Below are 17445 nucleotides of genomic sequence, written 5' to 3'. Positions count from 1 at the left end.
TTGAACCCTCTTAAGCTCCCTTTGGCACCAAGACTGCCAGAACAGAGAACCTCGCTAAGCCTGCAGCGAATCAGAAAATGGGAAATGAGGGGCTCCGTGAAAATAAGACAAAAGTAAAGGGTTGGCAGTCAAGAAAACATCGGAAAGCAAAGGGGTAGTTGTGAAGGGTCATAGAAACAGATAAAGAATTTTTTTAGTCGAAATGAAAGTGGTGAAAAAATGCCCTCCGGGTGGGATCCGAACCCACGACCTCCAGAATAACGGTCTGGTGTGATAACCACTACGCTAGGGCAGGGCTGTTACCCCACCACTTTCTCGGGTATTTATACTAAGATATTTTGGTTTTCTGCACTTGGGGGTGGTAGCCAGTGTCACTCGGACTACTCGGGGTGAAGGGGACCTTCTTTTTAATCCCCGGGCCGTGACTCGAGTGTCTACTACATGTCGAGAGTGGTCGACCAGCGTCGAACCCTCTTAAGCTCCCTTTGACGCCAAGATTGCCAGAACAGAGGCCCTCGCTAAGCATGTAGCGAATCAGAAAATGTGAAATGAGGGGCTCCATGAAAATAAGACAGAAATTAAGGGTTGGCAGTCAAGAAAACCTCGGAAAGCAAAGGGGAGGTTGTGGGGGGTCATAGAAAGAGATGAAGAATTTCTTGAGTCGAAAAGACCGTGGTGAAAAAATGCCCGCCGGGTGGGATCCGAACCCATGACCTCTAGAATACCGGTCTGGTGCGATAACCACTACGCTACCGGCGGGCCTGTTTCCCCAGCACTTTCTCCGGTATTTATGTTAAGGTAATTTTGTTTTCTGCACTTGCGGGTGGTAGCCAGTACCACTCGGATTACTCGGGGTGAAGGGGACCTTCTTTTTATTCCCCGGCCGTGACTCGAGTGGCTACGACATGTCGAGAGGGTCGACCAGCGTTGAACCCTCTTAAGCTCCCTTTGGCACCAAGACTGCCAGAACCGAGGCCCTCGCTAAGCATGTAGCGAATCAGAAAATAGAAAATGGGGGGCTCCGTGAAAATAAGACAGAAATAAGGGTTGGCAGTCAAGAAAACGTCGAAAAGCAAAGGGGAGGTTGTGGTGGGTCATAGAAAGGGATGAAAAATTTTTTAGTCGTAAAGAAAGTGGTGAAAAAATGCCCTCCGGGTGGGATCCGACCCCACGACCTCCAGAATAATGGTCTGGTGCGATAACCACTACTCTACCAGCGGGGCTGTTTCCCCAGCACTTTCTCGGGTATTTATGTTAAGGTATTTTTGTTTTCTGCACTTGGGGGTGGTAGCCAGTGCCACTCGGACTACTCGGGGTGAAGGGGACCTTTTTCTTAATCCCCGGGCCGTGACTCGAGTGTCTACGACATGTCGATAGGGTCGACCAGCGTTGAACCCTCTTAAGCTGCCTTTGGCACCAAGACTGCCAGAACAGAGGCCCTCGCTAAGCATGTAGCGAATCATAAAATGGGAAATGAGGGGCTCCGTGAAAATAAGACAGAAATTAAGAGTTGGCAGTCAAGAAAACCTCGGAAAGCAAAGGGGAGGTTGTGGTGGGTCATAGAAAGAGATGAAGAATTTTTTGAGTCGTAAAAAAAGTGGTGAAAAAATGCCCTCCGGGTGGTATCCGAACCCACGATCTCCAGAATAACGATCTGGTGCGATAACCACTACGCTACCAGCGGGGCTGTTTCCCCAGCACTTTCTCGGGTATTTATGTTAAGGTATTTTTGTTTTCTGCACTTGGGGGTGGTAGCCAGTACCACTCGGACTACTCGGGGTGAAGGGGACCTTCTTTTTAATCCCCGGGCCGTGACTCGAGTGTCTACGACATGTCGAGAGTGGTCGACCAGCGTGGAACCCTCTTCAGCTCCCTTTGACACCAAGACTGCCAGAACAGAGGCCCTCGCTAAGCATGTAGCGAATCAGAAAATGGGAAATGAGGGGCTACGTGAAAATAAAACAGAAATAAGGGTTGGCAGTCAAGAAAACCTCGGAAAGCAAAGGGGAGGTTGTGGTGGGTCGTAGAAAGAGATGAAGAATTTTTTTAGTCGAAAAGAAAGTGGTGAAAAAATGCCCGCCGGGTGGGATCCGAATCCACGACCTCCAGAATACCGGTCTGGTGCGATAACCACTACGCTACCGGCGGGCCTGTTTCCCCAGCACTTTCTCGGGTATTTATGTTAAGGTATTTTTGTTTTCTGCACTTGGGTGTGGTAGCCAGTGCCACTCGGACTACTCGGGGTGAAGGGGACCTTCTTTTTATTCCCCGGGCCGTGACTCGAGTGTCTACGACATGTCGAGAGTGGTCGACCAGCGTCGAACCCTCTTAAGCTCCCTTTGGCACCAAGATTGCCAGAACAGAGGCCCTCGCTAAGCATATAGCGAATCAGAAAATGGGAAATGAGGGGCTACGTGAAAATAAAACAGAAATAAGGGTTGGCAGTCAAGAAAACCTCGGAAAGCAAAGGGGAGGTTGTGGTGGGTCGTAGAAAGAGATGAAGAATTTTTTTAGTCGAAAAGAAAGTGGTGAAAAAATGCCCGCCGGCTGGGATCCTAATCCACGACCTCCGGAATACCGGTCTGGTGAGATAACCACTACGCTACCGGCGGGGCTGTTTTCCCAGCACTGTCTCGGGTATTTATGTTAAGGAATTTTTGTTTTCTGCACTTGGGGGGTGTAGCCAGTGCCACTCGGACTACTCGGGGTGAAGGGGACCTTCTTTTTAATCCCCGGGCCGTGACTCGAGTGTCTAGGACATGTCGAGAGTGGTCGACCAGCGTCGAACCCTCTTAAGGTCCCTTTGACACCAAGATTGCCAGAACAGAGGCCCTCGCTAAGCATGTAGCGAATCAGAAAATGTGAAATGAGGGGCTCCATGAAAATAAGACAGAAATTAAGGGTTGGCAGTCAAGAAAACCTCGGAAAGCAAAGGGGAGGTTGTGGGGGGGTCATAGAAAGAGATGAAGAATTTCTTGAGTCGAAAAGACAGTGGTGAAAAAATGCCCGCCGGGTGGGATCCGAACCCATGACCTCTAGAATACCGGTCTGGTGCGATAACCACTACGCTACCGGCGGGCCTGTTTCCCCAGCACTTTCTCAGGTATTTATGTTAAGGTAATTTTGTTTTCTGCACTTACGGGTGGTAGCCAGTGCCACTCGGACTACTCGGGGTGAAGGGGACCTTCTTTTTAATCCCCGGCCGCGACTCGAGTGGCTACGACATGTCGAGAGGGTCGACCAGCGTTGAACCCTCTTAAGCTCCCTTTGGCACCAAGACTGCCAGAACAGAGGCCCTCGCTAAGCATGTAGCGAATCAGAAAATGGGAAACGAGGGGCTCCGTGAAAATAAGGCAGAAATTAAGAGTTGGCAGTCAAGAAAACCTCGGAAAGCAAAGGGGAGGTTGTGGTGCGTCGTAGAAAGAGATGAAGAATTTTTTTAGTCGAAAAGAAAGTGGTGAAAAAATGCCCGCCGGGTGGGATCCGAATCCACGACCTCCAGAATACCGGTCTGGTGTGATAACCACTACGCTTACGGCGGGGCTGTTTTCCCAGCACTTTCTCGGGTATTTATGTTAAGGTATTTTTGTTTTCTGCACTTGGGTGTGGTAGCCAGTGCCACTCGGACTACTCGGGGTGAAGGGGACCTTCTTTTTATTCCCCGGGCCGTGACTCGAGTGTCTACGACATGTCGAGAGTGGTCGACCAGCGTCGAACCCTCTTAAGCTCCCTTTGGCACCAAGACTGCCAGAACAGAAGCCCTCGCTAAGCATGTAGCGAATCAGAAAATGGGAAATGAGGGGCTCCGTGAAAATAAGACAGAAATTAAGAGTTGGCAGTCAAGAAAACCTCGCAAAGCAAAGGGGAGGTTGTGGTGGGTCATAGAAAGAGATGAAGAATTTTTTGAGTCGTAAAGAAAGTGGTGAAAAAATGCCCTCCGGGTGGGATCCGAACCCACGACCTCCAGAATAACGGTCTGGTGCGATAACCACTACGCTACCAGCGGGGCTGTTTCCCCAACACTTTCTCGGGTATTTATGTTAAGGTATTTTTGTTTTCTGCACTTGGGGGTGGTAGCCAGTGCCACTCGGACTACTCGGGGTGAAGGGGACCTTCTTTTTAATCCCCGGGCCGTGACTCGAGTGTCTACGACATGTCGAGAGTGGTCGACCAGCGTCGAACCCTCTTAAGTTCCCTTTGACACCAAGATTGCCAGAACAGAGGCCCTCGCTAAGCATGTAGCGAATCAGAAAATGGGAAATGATGGGCTCCATGAAAATAAGACAGAAATTAAGGGTTGGCAGTCAAGAAAACCTCGGAAAGCAAAGGGGAGGTTGTGGTGGGTCATAGAAAGAGATGAAAAATTTTTTAGTCGAAAAGGCAGTGGTGAAGAAATGCCCGCCGGGTGGGATCCGAACCCACGACCTCTAGAATACCGGTCTGGTGCGATAACCACTACGCTACCGGCGGGGCTGTTTCCCCAGCACTTTCTCGGGTATTTATGTTAAGGTATTTTGGTTTTCTGCACTTGGGGGTGGTTGCCAGTGCCACTCAGACTACTCGGGGTGAAGGGGACCTTCTTTTTAATCCCCGGGCCGTGACTCGAGTGTCTACGACATGTCGAGAGGGTCGACCAGCGTTGAACCCTCTTAGCTCCCTTTGGTACCAAGACTGCCAGAACAGACGCCCTCGCTAAGCATGTAGCGAATCAGAAAATCGGAAATGAGGAGCTCCGTGAAAATAAGACACAAATAAGTGTTGGCGGTCAAGAAAACCTCGGAAAGCAAAGGGGAGGTTGTGGTGGGTCATAGAAAGAGATGAAAAATTTTTTTAGTCAGAAAGACAGTGGTGAAAAAATGCCCGCCGGGTGGGATTCGAACTCACGACCTCTAGAATACCGGTCTGGTGCGATAACCACTACGCTACCGGCGGGGCTGTTTCCCCAGCACTTTCTTGGGTATTTATGTTAGGTATTTTGGTTTTCTGCACTTGGGGGTGGTAGCCAGTGCCACTCGAACTACTCGGGGTGAAGGGGACCTTTTTTTTAATCCCCGGGCCGCGACTCGAGTGTCTACAACATGTCGAGAGTGGTCGACCAGCGTTGAACCCTCTTAAGCTCCCTTTGACACCAAGACTGCCAGAACAGAGGCCCTCGCTAAGCATGTAGCGAATCAGAAAATGGGAATTGAGGGGTTCCGTGAAAATAAGACAGAAATTAAGGGTTGGCAGTCAAGAAAACCTCGGAAAGCAAAGGGGAGGTTGTGGTGGTTCATAAAAAGAGATGAAGAATTTTTTGAGTCGAAAAGAAAGAAAAAAAAACAATAACAAATTATTTACCCTTTGCTTCCGAGGTTTTCTTGACTGCCAACCCTGAATTTCTGTCTATATATATATATTCATTGATGCGAGGTAAAGCTGTGTTTACAGTGGTGTATTTACGATACACATTCAGATTCTAGTCATAACAAACCACGATGGAAGAGAGCACCGCGTAAGCCAGAAAGCGAACGCGCTTCGCCGTCAGGGTCCTCTTCATCTCTCTTCTTGATGATGATGCCCGCTAGCACAGTACATGAATGCCGTCCTATTTGTGGGGAATCTAATTAATGCCCCGTAACACAACCCCCCGGTGGTATGAGCGCTGTCTCGGTGCTTGTCATTGTAAAGCTGTAGGTTCCGAGCCGTATGGCTCAAGACGCGCGACGTGGACGACGTCTGTTTGTGGAGAGCGGGATGAGTCTGACGAACCAGTGGGGTGATTTCGTAATTCACATCCGTCACTTGGCGTACGACACGGTAGGGGCCGTAGTACCTGGCTAGAAGCTTTTCCGAACCCCCTACACGGTGTGCAGGACACCAGAGCAGCACTAGGGATCCAGGTGCAAAGTGGCGGGTGCTGTGGCGGCAGTCGTAGCGATCCTTTTGAGAGCGCTGGGACGAAGCGAGCCTGACGCGAGCAATGTTGCGGGCCAAGTCAGCGCGGGCCATGGCGTCTTGTGCATATACGGAAGGTGGCAGAGGGTGTTGAAATAGAGTGTCGAGTGGCAACGTCGGCTCTCGGCCGAATAGTAGGTAGAAGGGAGAGAATCCGGCAGTATCAAGGCGCGACGAATTGTAGGCAAACGTTATGTAAGGCAAGGCAATGTCCCAATCACCATGGTCGTCAGAAACCTACATTGACAGCATATCTGTTAAAGTCCGGTTAAGGCGCTCTGTGAGGCCGTTGGTTTGAGGGTGGTAGGCGGTACTAACCTTTTGAACGGTTGCGCATGTGCGGAGGATGTCGTCGACTACTCGGGAAAGGAAATATCGTCCGCGGTCTGTCAGGAGTTACCGAGAAGCACCGTGGTGTAAGATGACGTCGGGCAGGAGGAAATCGGCTAGATCAGTTGCGCAGCTGGTTGGAAGAGCTCGCGTGATTGCGGATCGTGTCGCATAATCGGTGGCCACGGCAATCCACTTGTTGCCGTTCGCAGACCGGGGAAACAGACCGAGGAGATCTAAATCAACTCGGAAGAATGGCTCAATAGGTATATCGAGCAGCTGAAGAAGTCCGGCGGGTAGCGTGGGAGGCACTTTACTGCGTTGGCACATGTCACAGGCGCCGACGTAGCGGTGAACCGAGCGGTAGAGCCCCGGCCAGAAGAAACGGCGTCGCACGTGGTCATAGGTCCGGGAAACACCTAGATGACCAGCTGTTGGAAGGTCGTGGAGCTGCCGCAGTACATCTGTACGAAGGTGCTCAGGTACTACAGGAAGCAGATCAGGACCATCCCGGCGGACATTGCAGCGATAGAGGACGCCATCCTTCCTTCGGAACAACCGCAGTGAAGGGTCGGAGGGGCAGCGGTTAAGCGGTTGGTGATCCTGCTCAAAGAGACGTCAAGGCGCTGCTCTGCAGCAAGCTGTTGAAACGAGGAAATAGACAAGACCGAGGTGGCGAGTGAGTCGCAACTTGTTGGATCGGGAGGCTCGACTGGGTACCGCGATAGACAGTCAGCTTCTTGATAGAGACGGCCGGATTTATAGACTACAGAATAGGAGTACTCCTGCAGCCTCAGAGCCGAGCGCCCGAGGCGTCCGGTAGGGTCTTTCAGGGACGCAAGCCAGCATAGTGCGTGGTGATCTGTCACGACGGAAAATTGTCGACCGTAGAGGTATGGACGAAATATGGCAAAAGCCCACACTAGGGCAAGCATTCCCGTTCAGTAATAGAATAATTTCGTTCAGCTGGTGTCAGCAGGCGGCTGGCGTGGGCAATAACGCAGTCGTGGCCGGTTTGGCGTTGAGCTAAGACGGCTCCAATGCCGTGACCACTAGCGTCAGTCTGTACTTGCGTGGGAGTGGCAACATCGAAGTGAGCTAAAATGGGCGAAGTTGTTAAGAGAGAGATGAGGGTATTGAAAGCCTGAGCTTGCTCACTTCCCCACGAAAAGACGGAATCCTTTTTGAGAAGGTCGGTGAGAGCGTGGGCGATATCAGCGAAGCCTCGGATGAAGGGACGGAAATTGGAGCACAGGCCTACAAAACTGGAACATCTTTCGATCACCGGGGCACCGGGAAATCTCTAACCGCCTTTATTTTGTCGGGGTCAGGCCACACTCCATTTGCGTCGACAAGGTGGCCCAAGATAGTTAGTTCGCGACTGGCGAATCGGCATTTCGCGGAGTTGAGTTTTTGGTTCGCTTGACGCAAAATAGCAAGTATTTCGGACAGGTGCTGGAGATGAGCCTCGAACGATGGAGAAAAAATAATGACGTCATCGAGGTTGCACAGGCATGTGGACCATTTGAATCCCCGCAGGAGAGAGTCCATCATGCGTTCGAAGGTAGCTGGCGCGTTGCAGAGACCGAAAGGCATAACCTTGAACTGATATAAACCGTCTGGGGTGACAAAGGCGGTCTTTTCTCGTTTCATCTCGTCGACTGCAATCTGCCAGTAACCTCAGCGTAGGTCAATGGACGAAAAGTACTTGGCACTGTGTAGACAATCTAAGGCGCCGTCGATCCTGGGAAGAGGGTAGACGTCCTTCTCAGTTACTTTGTTCAGGTGGCGGCAGACAACACAGAATCGCCAAGTGCGATCTTTCTTTACCAAAACTATCGGCGAAGCCCACGGACTGCAGGAAGGTTCGATAATGTCCTTGGCGAGCATTTTGTCAACCTCTTTCTTGATGATGCCTTGTTCACTATGGGACACACGCTACGGACGCCGATGGATGGGTAGTACATCACCAGTATCGATCCGATGGGTGACTGTAGAACTTTGGCCCAAAGCTTTGTCGGTCAAGTCAAAGATGTCGGCAAATGATGTCAGAAGACAGCGCAGTTGGTTTGTTTGTGCGGGTCGATAGCTTTGGGCTGATCATTGGTGGAAATTTATCTGGAGTGGTAAAGAGCGGATCGGAGACCTCATGGGGAATTGACGGATGGTTCAAAGCAAAAGCAGAAACGTCGGGTGCACAAAAAGCAGCAAGGGTGGCGATGGTGAGTCCTTCGGGAAGGACTTGAGTGTGAAATCCAAAGTTGATGAGAGGCAAGTTAACGCTGTTATGCCTGATGGTAACAACAGTGTGTGGGAGGGCAACACCACGCGTCAGGAGAACGTCTACGATGGGAGCGGCAAGGTAGTCTCCATCAGGAACCGGCGTGGATGTAGCGAGAGGAACATAGGTCGCTGCTTGACTCGGCAGGCAAACGTATTCGCAAGAGCATAAGCGCAGCGGGGGTGCGTCGCTATCAAAACCCGGTAACTCCAGATGCAGAAGTCCCGCTGAACAATCGATGAGCGTGGCATGTTCACACAGGAAAGCGTGGCCAAGGATAATGTCGTGAGGGCATTTGTCCTAAACAAAGAAAACTGCAGTGGTGTTGTGGCCGGCGATACTAACACGACAGGTGCACATGCCAGCAATGGCCCGCGTACCGCCGTCAGCAACTTGAACATACGACAGAGCAGGTGTCGTAACTTTACGTAGGCGGCGACGGAGATTTGCACTCATTACCGATATAGGGACCAAGTATCAATTAGAGCACGAACAGGCACGCCATCAACATTCACGTCAAGTAAATTGTCTCTGGTAGGTAGCGTCAAAAGAGGATTTTTGGTCGAGGTCGCGAATGCACCATCACCTCCGGGAGCTGCGTTCACTAATTTTCCGATGTGGGACGTACGTAGTTGTTCAGCGAAGTAGAGCGGCGGGGCTGCGGGGAGCGGGACTGTCGGCGCTGGAGAGAAGGGGAGCGGCGAAATCGCAGATTGGATGTGGCGGGGTTGTCGGCAGTGCGCTGCTGGTAGGAAGGTGCAAAACGACGCGGCGCATGGTCAATGGTATTGTCGTTCCAGGAGGTTTGAGCGGAAGGGAACCAGCGACAGCGGCAATATCGTGCAACGGGGCCAACACGCCTGCAAATAAAACACAAAGGCCTGTTATCGGGCGTCCTCTACTCCGCCGGGTTTCTGTAAGACGAGGCCCGACGTTGCGCGCGGAAATTCGTAGAGCAGGGAACGTGATCATTGTGACTGCATGAACGCGACTTGAAGGGAACTTGATAATGGACTGAGTAGCTCACGTGGCAGACTGGGTGCAGGCCCATGCTCGCAATTTCGTCGCGCACAACCGCTTGTATCACAGAGATCGCCGGAAGATTGCCATCAGACGTCCAGTGGTGGTCGGTGACCGGTGTCATCGCCTTGATCTCGCGGAGGACAATGCGTGTCACTGCGTCCGCAATGGTCTCCGAGGGTGGTTGACCAGAAGGAGCAAACGGTCCCTGACACGAAGAAGTGGTGGCGGTATTTAGAAGGCGATTGAATTGTTTTGTAACTTGGTGGCTTTTGGCCTGCTCGGTGCGCTTGCACCCACTCAGAATTGAGTTTACGGTAGAGCAGTCCTTGCACATGAGCAGAATAAAGGCATCGTTAGCTATGCCTTTCAAAATGTGGTCGATTTTATCTTCCTTGGGCATCTCAGCATCAACTTTGTGGCAAAGGGCCAGTACGTCTAGGATGTAGCTGACGTACGGCTCGGTCGACGTCTGCGCTCGCGACGCAATCTTCTTTTTCGCCGCGAGCTGGAGCCCAGCAGGCTTGCCGAAAATTGCAATCATCTCCGCCTTGCAGCTATCCCAGCTAGTAAGTCTGGCTGCGTTGGTGTCTTGCCACGTCTCCGCCGATCCTCTAAGGTGGAACCCGAGGTTCGCCAGCATAATAGTGGGATCCCAGCAGTTGTGGGCCCTCACACGCTCGTAGCGGCTGATCCAGTCCTCCACGTCGACATCACCAGTACCGTAGAAGAAACCAGGATCTCGAGGCTGGCTCACGATGACCAGTGGCGTAGCGGTGCTCATTGCTTCAGTAGGCGGTGCAATTGTGGGGCCTCGGACATGAGGCCCGCTTCGGAGTTCCCTGATCAGCACCTCCGAGTCAGCCGTGTCCACGGCTCATTCGTGCCAAGGAAGGGGTGAGGTAGAGCAGCACGGGGCCGACGCACCACTCTCCACCAAATGATACGAGGTAAAGTTGTGTTTAAAGTGGTGTATTTACGATACACATTCAGAGGCTAGTTATAACAAACCACGATGGAAGGGAGCACCGCACAAGCCAGGGAGCGAACGCGCTTCACCGTCAGCGTTCTCTTCATCTCTCTTCTTGATGATGATGCCCGTTAGCACAGTACATGAATGTCGTCCTATTTGTGGGAAATCTAATAATTGCCCCGTAACAATATATATATATATATATATATATATATATATATATATATATATATATATATATATATATATATATATATAAATATATATATATATCTTGTAAGCCCAGTCAGCAACGGGTGAACCAGGACGATTATTCGGCGATCCAGTGGGTTCTGAACACCGTACCGAGAGCGATGATGATGATGCACCAGGGGAGAGGATTGGGTAATGTTAATGAGAATGATAATGTCACGGTGAGGAGGGACTGCGGGAGATTGCCCAGAGTGTATAAACAGTGCCTAAGAGTGTCGAGGCCATGGTGACACGACATACGCGCTCACAATAATTTCCCCTCCGAGTGAACGCGGGCGCCTGAGCGCTAAGGTTCATGAAGTAGGGTGCACAACAGCCGTGACACGTGCACGATTTCTGTGCTACGGTATCGACGGTCGAAGGCAGCTTGACTAGGCGTGACACGATAGTTCACAGGGGAAGTTTCTTCGAGTACCGTGTACGGGCCTGTGAAACGGTGAAGAAATTTTTCACATAGTCCTGGTCTTCGACTGGGCGTCCAAAGTAGGACCTCGTCACCAGGGCAGAACCGAACAGTACGGTGGCTGGCGTCGTAGCGGTCCTTGCGGTCGTGCTGGCTGGCTTCAGTCTGCAGACGAGCCACTCGACGGCAATAGTTTACACGGGAGAGGAACTGTTCTGAGGAGGGGCTTGAGGTCGACACGGGAGCCGATAAAAATGTGGTGTCCAGAATGAACGATGGGTTGCGGCCTACTACGAGGAAACATGGAGAGTAGCCGGTGGTCCGTTGAACTGCAGTATTATAAGCAAACGTAACAAATGGAAGAGTTGTGTCCCAGTTGGTGTGATCAGGTCGAGTGTACATAGAAAGCATATCCAAGAGTGTCCGGTGAAATCTTTTAAGTGAGGCCCTTCGTTTGCGGGTGGTAGGAAGAAGTGGTTCTGTGGACTGTGTTCGAAGCAGGAAGTACACCTTCAACAACAGCGGACAGAAAAACCCGGCCGCGATCACTCAAAAGAACACGAGGAGCCCCATTGTGCAACAGTATTGCGCGCAGGAAGAAGTCTGCGACCTCTGCTGCGCAGCCAGAGCGAATTGGCGCGGTTTCTGCATAGCGTGTTAGGTGGTCAACTGCTGTCACAATCCACCGATATCCTGCAGCCGTACAAAGAAGACGCCCGTAGAGATCTATACCAACTGTTTGGAAAGGCATAGACGGACAGCGAAGCGGCTGCAACAGTCCGGCAGGTGGGGATGTGGATCTCTTGCTCTGCTGACAAGACGGGCACGAGGCGATGTAACGGGCAACGCAGGTTGATAGGCCCGGCCAAAACAAACGACTGCGGACTCGCTCGTAGGTTTTGCTGAAGCCTAGGTGGCCGGCTGTGGCATCGTCGTGCGGCGCTTCCAGTATCTGCGCGCGGATGGAGCGTGGCGCAACGGGAACCCATCGGTGCCCAGAAGAGAGATGAGTGGAACGGTACAAGATGCCGTCCAAAAACTTGAACTATTGAAGCTGTCAACGGGACCTACTGTTTGGAGAAGGTGATGATCCGGTAAGCTGGACGATCATTCTACGGCAGTATGTGTCGGCCCTTTGAAGCGAAGGCAGGCCCGAGAGGTCTTCAACTGCTACACGATTGACAGGTGCGATGGGAAGGACCATGCTAAGGGGTAATGACGCGGAAGGCTTGTTTGACTCCAGAGGGCAACGAGAAAGTGCATCCGCATCCTGGTGCTTTTTCCCAGTCCTGTATGTGACAGTAAAGTCATATTCTTGGAGTCGAATAACCCATCGTCCGAGCCGTCCTGATAACTTTTTCAGCTTCTGCAACCAGCACAGAGCGTGGTGGTCGGTCACTACTGTGAAGTGGCGGCCGTAGAGGTAAGGTCGAAATTTTTGAACGGCCCAAACCACAGCGCGACATTCTTGCTCGGTGATTGTGTAGTTTTTCTCGGTGGTGCTAAGGGTACGACTTGCGTAAGAAACAACTTTTTCTCGGCGTTGATCATCAGACTGCAGCAGCACAGCACCGATTCCGTGGGCACTGGCATCCGTGTGCAGAATAACAGGGCGAGACTCATCTAAAATGGCATAATACTGGCCCTGAGGTGAGCGCGTGCTTGAGTTGTCGGAAAGCTTCCTCACAGTCGTCTGACCATACAAAGGGTGTTCCGGAGTGAAGCAGCTTGTTGAGGGGCGAACCAACTGCAGCAAAGTTGCGGACGAAACGGCGGAAGTAAGGCGCTAGGCCAAGAAAGCTACGTAGGGCTTTTTGCTGTTGTGGCCGTGGTAAATCGATGACAACAGTAATCTTGTCTGGGTCGGGCCGAATCCCGTCATTGCTGACTACGTGGCGTAGAAACTTTATGCTTCTTGTGGTGAAACGGCACTTCTTGATGTTCAACTGAAGGCCCGCATTCGCAAGGCATGTAAGAACCTCATCTAGTCGTTTCGAGTGCTCAGTAAAACTTGAAATAAAAATTACGATGTCGTCCAAATAACACAGGCATGTTCTCCATTGAAGACCCCGAAGAACGTTGTCGATTATTCTCTCGAAAGTCGCAGGAGCGATACATAGTTCGAAAGGCATTACATCAAATTCATATAGTCCATCAGAGGTGGCAAAAGCTGTCTTTTCTTTATCGGCCTCGTTCATTGGAATTTGCCAATAACCTGAGCGGAGGTCAAGGCTTGAAAAATATTCCGCTCCTTGTAGGCAGTCCAGGGCATCATCGATGCGAGGCATCGGATATACATCCTTTTGGGTAATTCTATTGAGTGCGAGGTAATCGATACAAAATCGAATGGATCCGTCTTTTTTCTTACGAGGACCAAGCGGGACGATCAAGGGCTGTTTGTTGGGCGGATAGTTTTGCGTTAAAGCATATCGGCGACATTCTCACTGATGACTGTTTTTCGGGAGAAGACACACTGTAAGGACGGCGGCAAACAATACGGGATCCATCTGTTTCGATTCGGTGCGTTGCGACGGACGTTTGGGCAAGCGTAGTACAATTAGAATCAAGTAAGGATTTTTGTTTGTTCAGGAGGTCTAGTAAAGAAAAGTGCAGTATTGGGCGAGTTGGTTATCCATCATTACTAAACAGCGCAACAAAAACGCGGACTTTAGCTGGGCTTATTATCATTTCAAGTGCGTGTGTTCTTGATGGGAATTTGTAGAGCGTGTGTGGCGCGTCATAGCACTGCTATGATGAATCGCTTGTTTTGTTGTGTGCATTTATAGCACGTGTGTCTAGGTGTGTGGGGTATAAATATGTGTTTTTCCAATAAAAGGTCAGTTGACAGTCAGCGCTCGTCCTGTGTACCTCAGCTAAAGTCCGTCTTTTTGTTGCGCTGTTTAGTAATGGTCTAGTAAAGAGCCAGTTTGCGTGGGGAGGGATCAGAACTGATTGCGGCAGATAGAGCCGGGTGCAACGGTTTAGAGTGCAAACTTGGGCATGAGGAAATAGGGGAGAGGAGAACAACCCAGACAGCTTCGGAGTCAGCAGCGATAGCCACAGTGGTGCCTTGACGAAGGAGAATCGGTTGAGAAGTAAGGTTCGCGGCAACCAGTGTGGCTGACCCATGGAAGAAGCGCACAAGACAGATGGCGATCACGATGCCTCTTGGGAGAAACCGAGCACAGGGAAAGATGAGTAAGTCCCGATCACGACAGTTGCCACCGCGAACGGAAATTGCGGTCTCAGTACCACGTTTGAGGACGAAATCGGTACTTTCCACGAAGCACTGCTGCTTGACGTCAGGAACATCCGTATAGGGCGTAGCGGTGATCTCGATGTCGCGGTATCGGCAGGAGATGACCGCAGATGCCGATGATAGAAAGTCCCATCCCAGAATGAGTTCATGGGTAGGTAACACTGCGCACTGAATACGGTGCCGAATTCCCTCTATCAAAACACGTATTGTGCAGTATCCGGATGGCTCGAGCACCTTTCGATTAGCACCGCACAACGAAGGTCCGGTATACGGGGTAGTCTCTTTTCGGAGGCGCGAACATAACTTTTCATTATCACTAATAGACTGGCTCCAGTATCAACAAGGTCATCAACACAAAAACCTTCAACTTCCACAGACAATGTATTTGATGGTCCTAATGAAGGAGTTTTTGGCTTTTGACGAGTGCAGTTTCCTCTCCGGAAACTGCAGGCGCTAGGTTTCCGATTGGTTGTCATTGGAGCGGGTCGCGGGTCGAAGAGGTGAGAGAAAGCGGCGATATGGTGAGGGTGAGCGTCGACGTGATGGACGCTCGGGCCGAGGCGGGCCGAACGAGATTGGCGGCGGCGATGGGCGATGCGGGGGCGAACCATATGTGCCACGTCGGGACCCGTAAGAAAAGCCTATGTCGCGTTCGAACGGTGCGTACCCACGCCGTTCATCTTGTTCACGTCGTCGACAGAAACGAGATATGTGCCCGCGAATCCCGCAATAATAGCAGACGCGGCGGTCACCCGGGAAGGGCTGGCGGCCAGGGTGCATGGTCATGTAGTATCCCGGTGGCATGCTTGCTCTGGATATCGCTGTTAAGTGTCCGTGCGTCAGCAGGGCTTCCATTGGTAAAGGCGGTTTGGATGCGATGGCCGAGTAGGATTGCGTGGGTGTCGTAGGACCAGGAGGCGTCGACGGCGTCACACCGGCAATAGATGCCAGCTTCTCTTTCCCGAGGTCGCGCAGCTGAGGAGCTTCCGTGCAAAAGTGATATCGTGGGGCAGAAAGCGGGTCGCTGAGCTGCAGCTCTTTGTGGATGATTTGGTGTATGAGAAGCCGCAAGTCCGTGTCCCCTTGTGACGGCGTAGCCAGAGCAGCCGGTTGCAGACGAACAGCCTGCAATTCGTCCAGGCGCTGGCAGGTAGGGCGCACATCGCTGACGCTCGTCCGATTTTGCACCGCCAGGGCGTTGCACGCGAATGAAGCGACGCCCTTCAGGATGTGGCGAAACTGGTCGGCCTCTGGCATGCGTGCATCCACGTGGCGGCAGAGAGCAACGACGTCCTCTATGTATGAGGTATACGTCTCGTCAGAGCGCTGAAGCCGAGCGACCAGCTTCCGTTTCGCCTCGTCCGACCGAGCGGCTGCGTGCCGAATATCTTGCGCAGCTCCTGGCAAAAGCTAGCCCAGTCGTCGATGCGGTGTTTATTGTTCAGAAACCATGTTTTTGCCACCTGGTCCAACGAAAGGAAACCTGCTGCACCTTCGCCGCGTCATCCCAACGGTTGAAAGCACTGACCCGAGCATACTCACCCAACCAGTCATCGACGTCTTCACCGCGGAGCCCTGTGAAATGCGGGGGGTCGCGCTCGCGGCAGGTGACGGCAAATGCAAGAGGCGCAGGAGTGGACGCGCCAGCATGGCTGCTGCCAGCCTCACGCTGCATTTGTGTTGAAGGCAAACGCCGACCGGAACGGAGCTCTAGGGGTGCGCTTTGAAGGCGTTTAGGACGGGACCGAGGTCAACCTCCACCACTTGTAAGGCCCGTGAGCAACGGGGGAACTGGGACGTTTATTCGGCGATCCAGTGGGCTCTGAACACCGTACCGAAAGCGATGATGATGATGCACCAGGGAAGAGGATTGGGTAATGTTAATGAGAATGATAATGTCATCGCGAGGAATCAGAAAATGGGAAATGAGGGGCTCAGTGAAAATATGACCGAAAATAAGGGACGGCAGTCAAAAAAACCTCGGAAAGCACAGGGAAGGGTGTGGTGGGTCATAAAAAGAGATGAAGAATTTGTTGAGTCAGAAATAAATCTGTGAAAAAATGACCGTCGGGTGGGATCCGAACCCACCACCTCCAGAATATATATATATATATATATATATATATATATATATATATATATATATATATATATATATATATATATATATATAGTAAAAAATTGGTATAGCTTCTAACAAAACTGTTTATTGGTCGACGTTTCGATCGGATGCCGATCTTTCTCAAGACAACATTTCGTATTTTTGTGCACGTATTTATAAACTCGTCGTCCAACGGTGGCAGAAAGCACCAACTCAAATTTCAAGCATCTAATTCACGCGACACTCGACTGCGACTCTTCTAATGTGGTGTACCTTCTGGAGTGCGGTGTTTGTGGCATCCAATACATTGGCCAGACGGACACGGCATTCCGCATGCGCTTCAACAATCATCGCGCACATGTTCGTTCACTCCCGGATCTACCCTTATCACGACATATTAACTCCGAAAACCACCCGTTCGACTCCATCAGGGTCACACTTTTACAAAGTGGATTTTCTACTACAAGAGAACGCGAACAACGTGAATCTTACATTATTTACAAATTCAACACCGTAAAGGCAGGAATGAATGTTAGCCCGGGCATTATGTCGTCTATACATGCTGTCGATAATCTGGCTGCAGAATAATCCTCTATCCAAATTGTAAGTTTCTGTGTTGTTTAAACAAGTAATCAAGCTATTCTTATTTTATTTATTCCCTTCCTGGGGTGTCCTCACAGGCGGCATATGCCACAAACAACATCGAGGCGCCCGCCGCCGTTTCCTCCAACAAAGGACCCGCGCGACTCCCGCGTGCGGTTAGGGGATTAGTTAAGCCCCTTCTCCCTGGTTCATGGTCAGGAACGACCCTGTCGGCTGCCCGGGCAGGGCAGAAGAATAGAGCTAAGAATGATGAATGGCGCTCGCCCGTCCTCCCGGTAGGCAGAATCGT

At 51.3% G+C, this 17445-nt stretch overlaps 1 non-coding gene across 1 annotated transcript; it reads right to left on the bottom strand.

Moving 5' to 3' along the window:
* Positions 1-3933: 3933 nt before the first annotated feature.
* On the bottom strand, positions 3934-4006 carry Trnan-guu (transfer RNA asparagine (anticodon GUU)). Its single transcript has one exon. It is a non-coding gene; the product is annotated as a tRNA-Asn (tRNA).
* Between the last annotated feature and the right edge of the window lie 13439 nt (positions 4007-17445).

The sequence above is a fragment of the Haemaphysalis longicornis genome, unplaced genomic scaffold (assembly GCF_048455015.1).
Source record: "Haemaphysalis longicornis isolate Haplotype H1 unplaced genomic scaffold, Haemaphysalis longicornis Haplotype H1 scaffold_13, whole genome shotgun sequence".
NCBI classification, from domain to species: domain Eukaryota; kingdom Metazoa; phylum Arthropoda; class Arachnida; order Ixodida; family Ixodidae; genus Haemaphysalis; species Haemaphysalis longicornis.
This window is presented reverse-complemented; position numbering and strand designations above follow the sequence as displayed.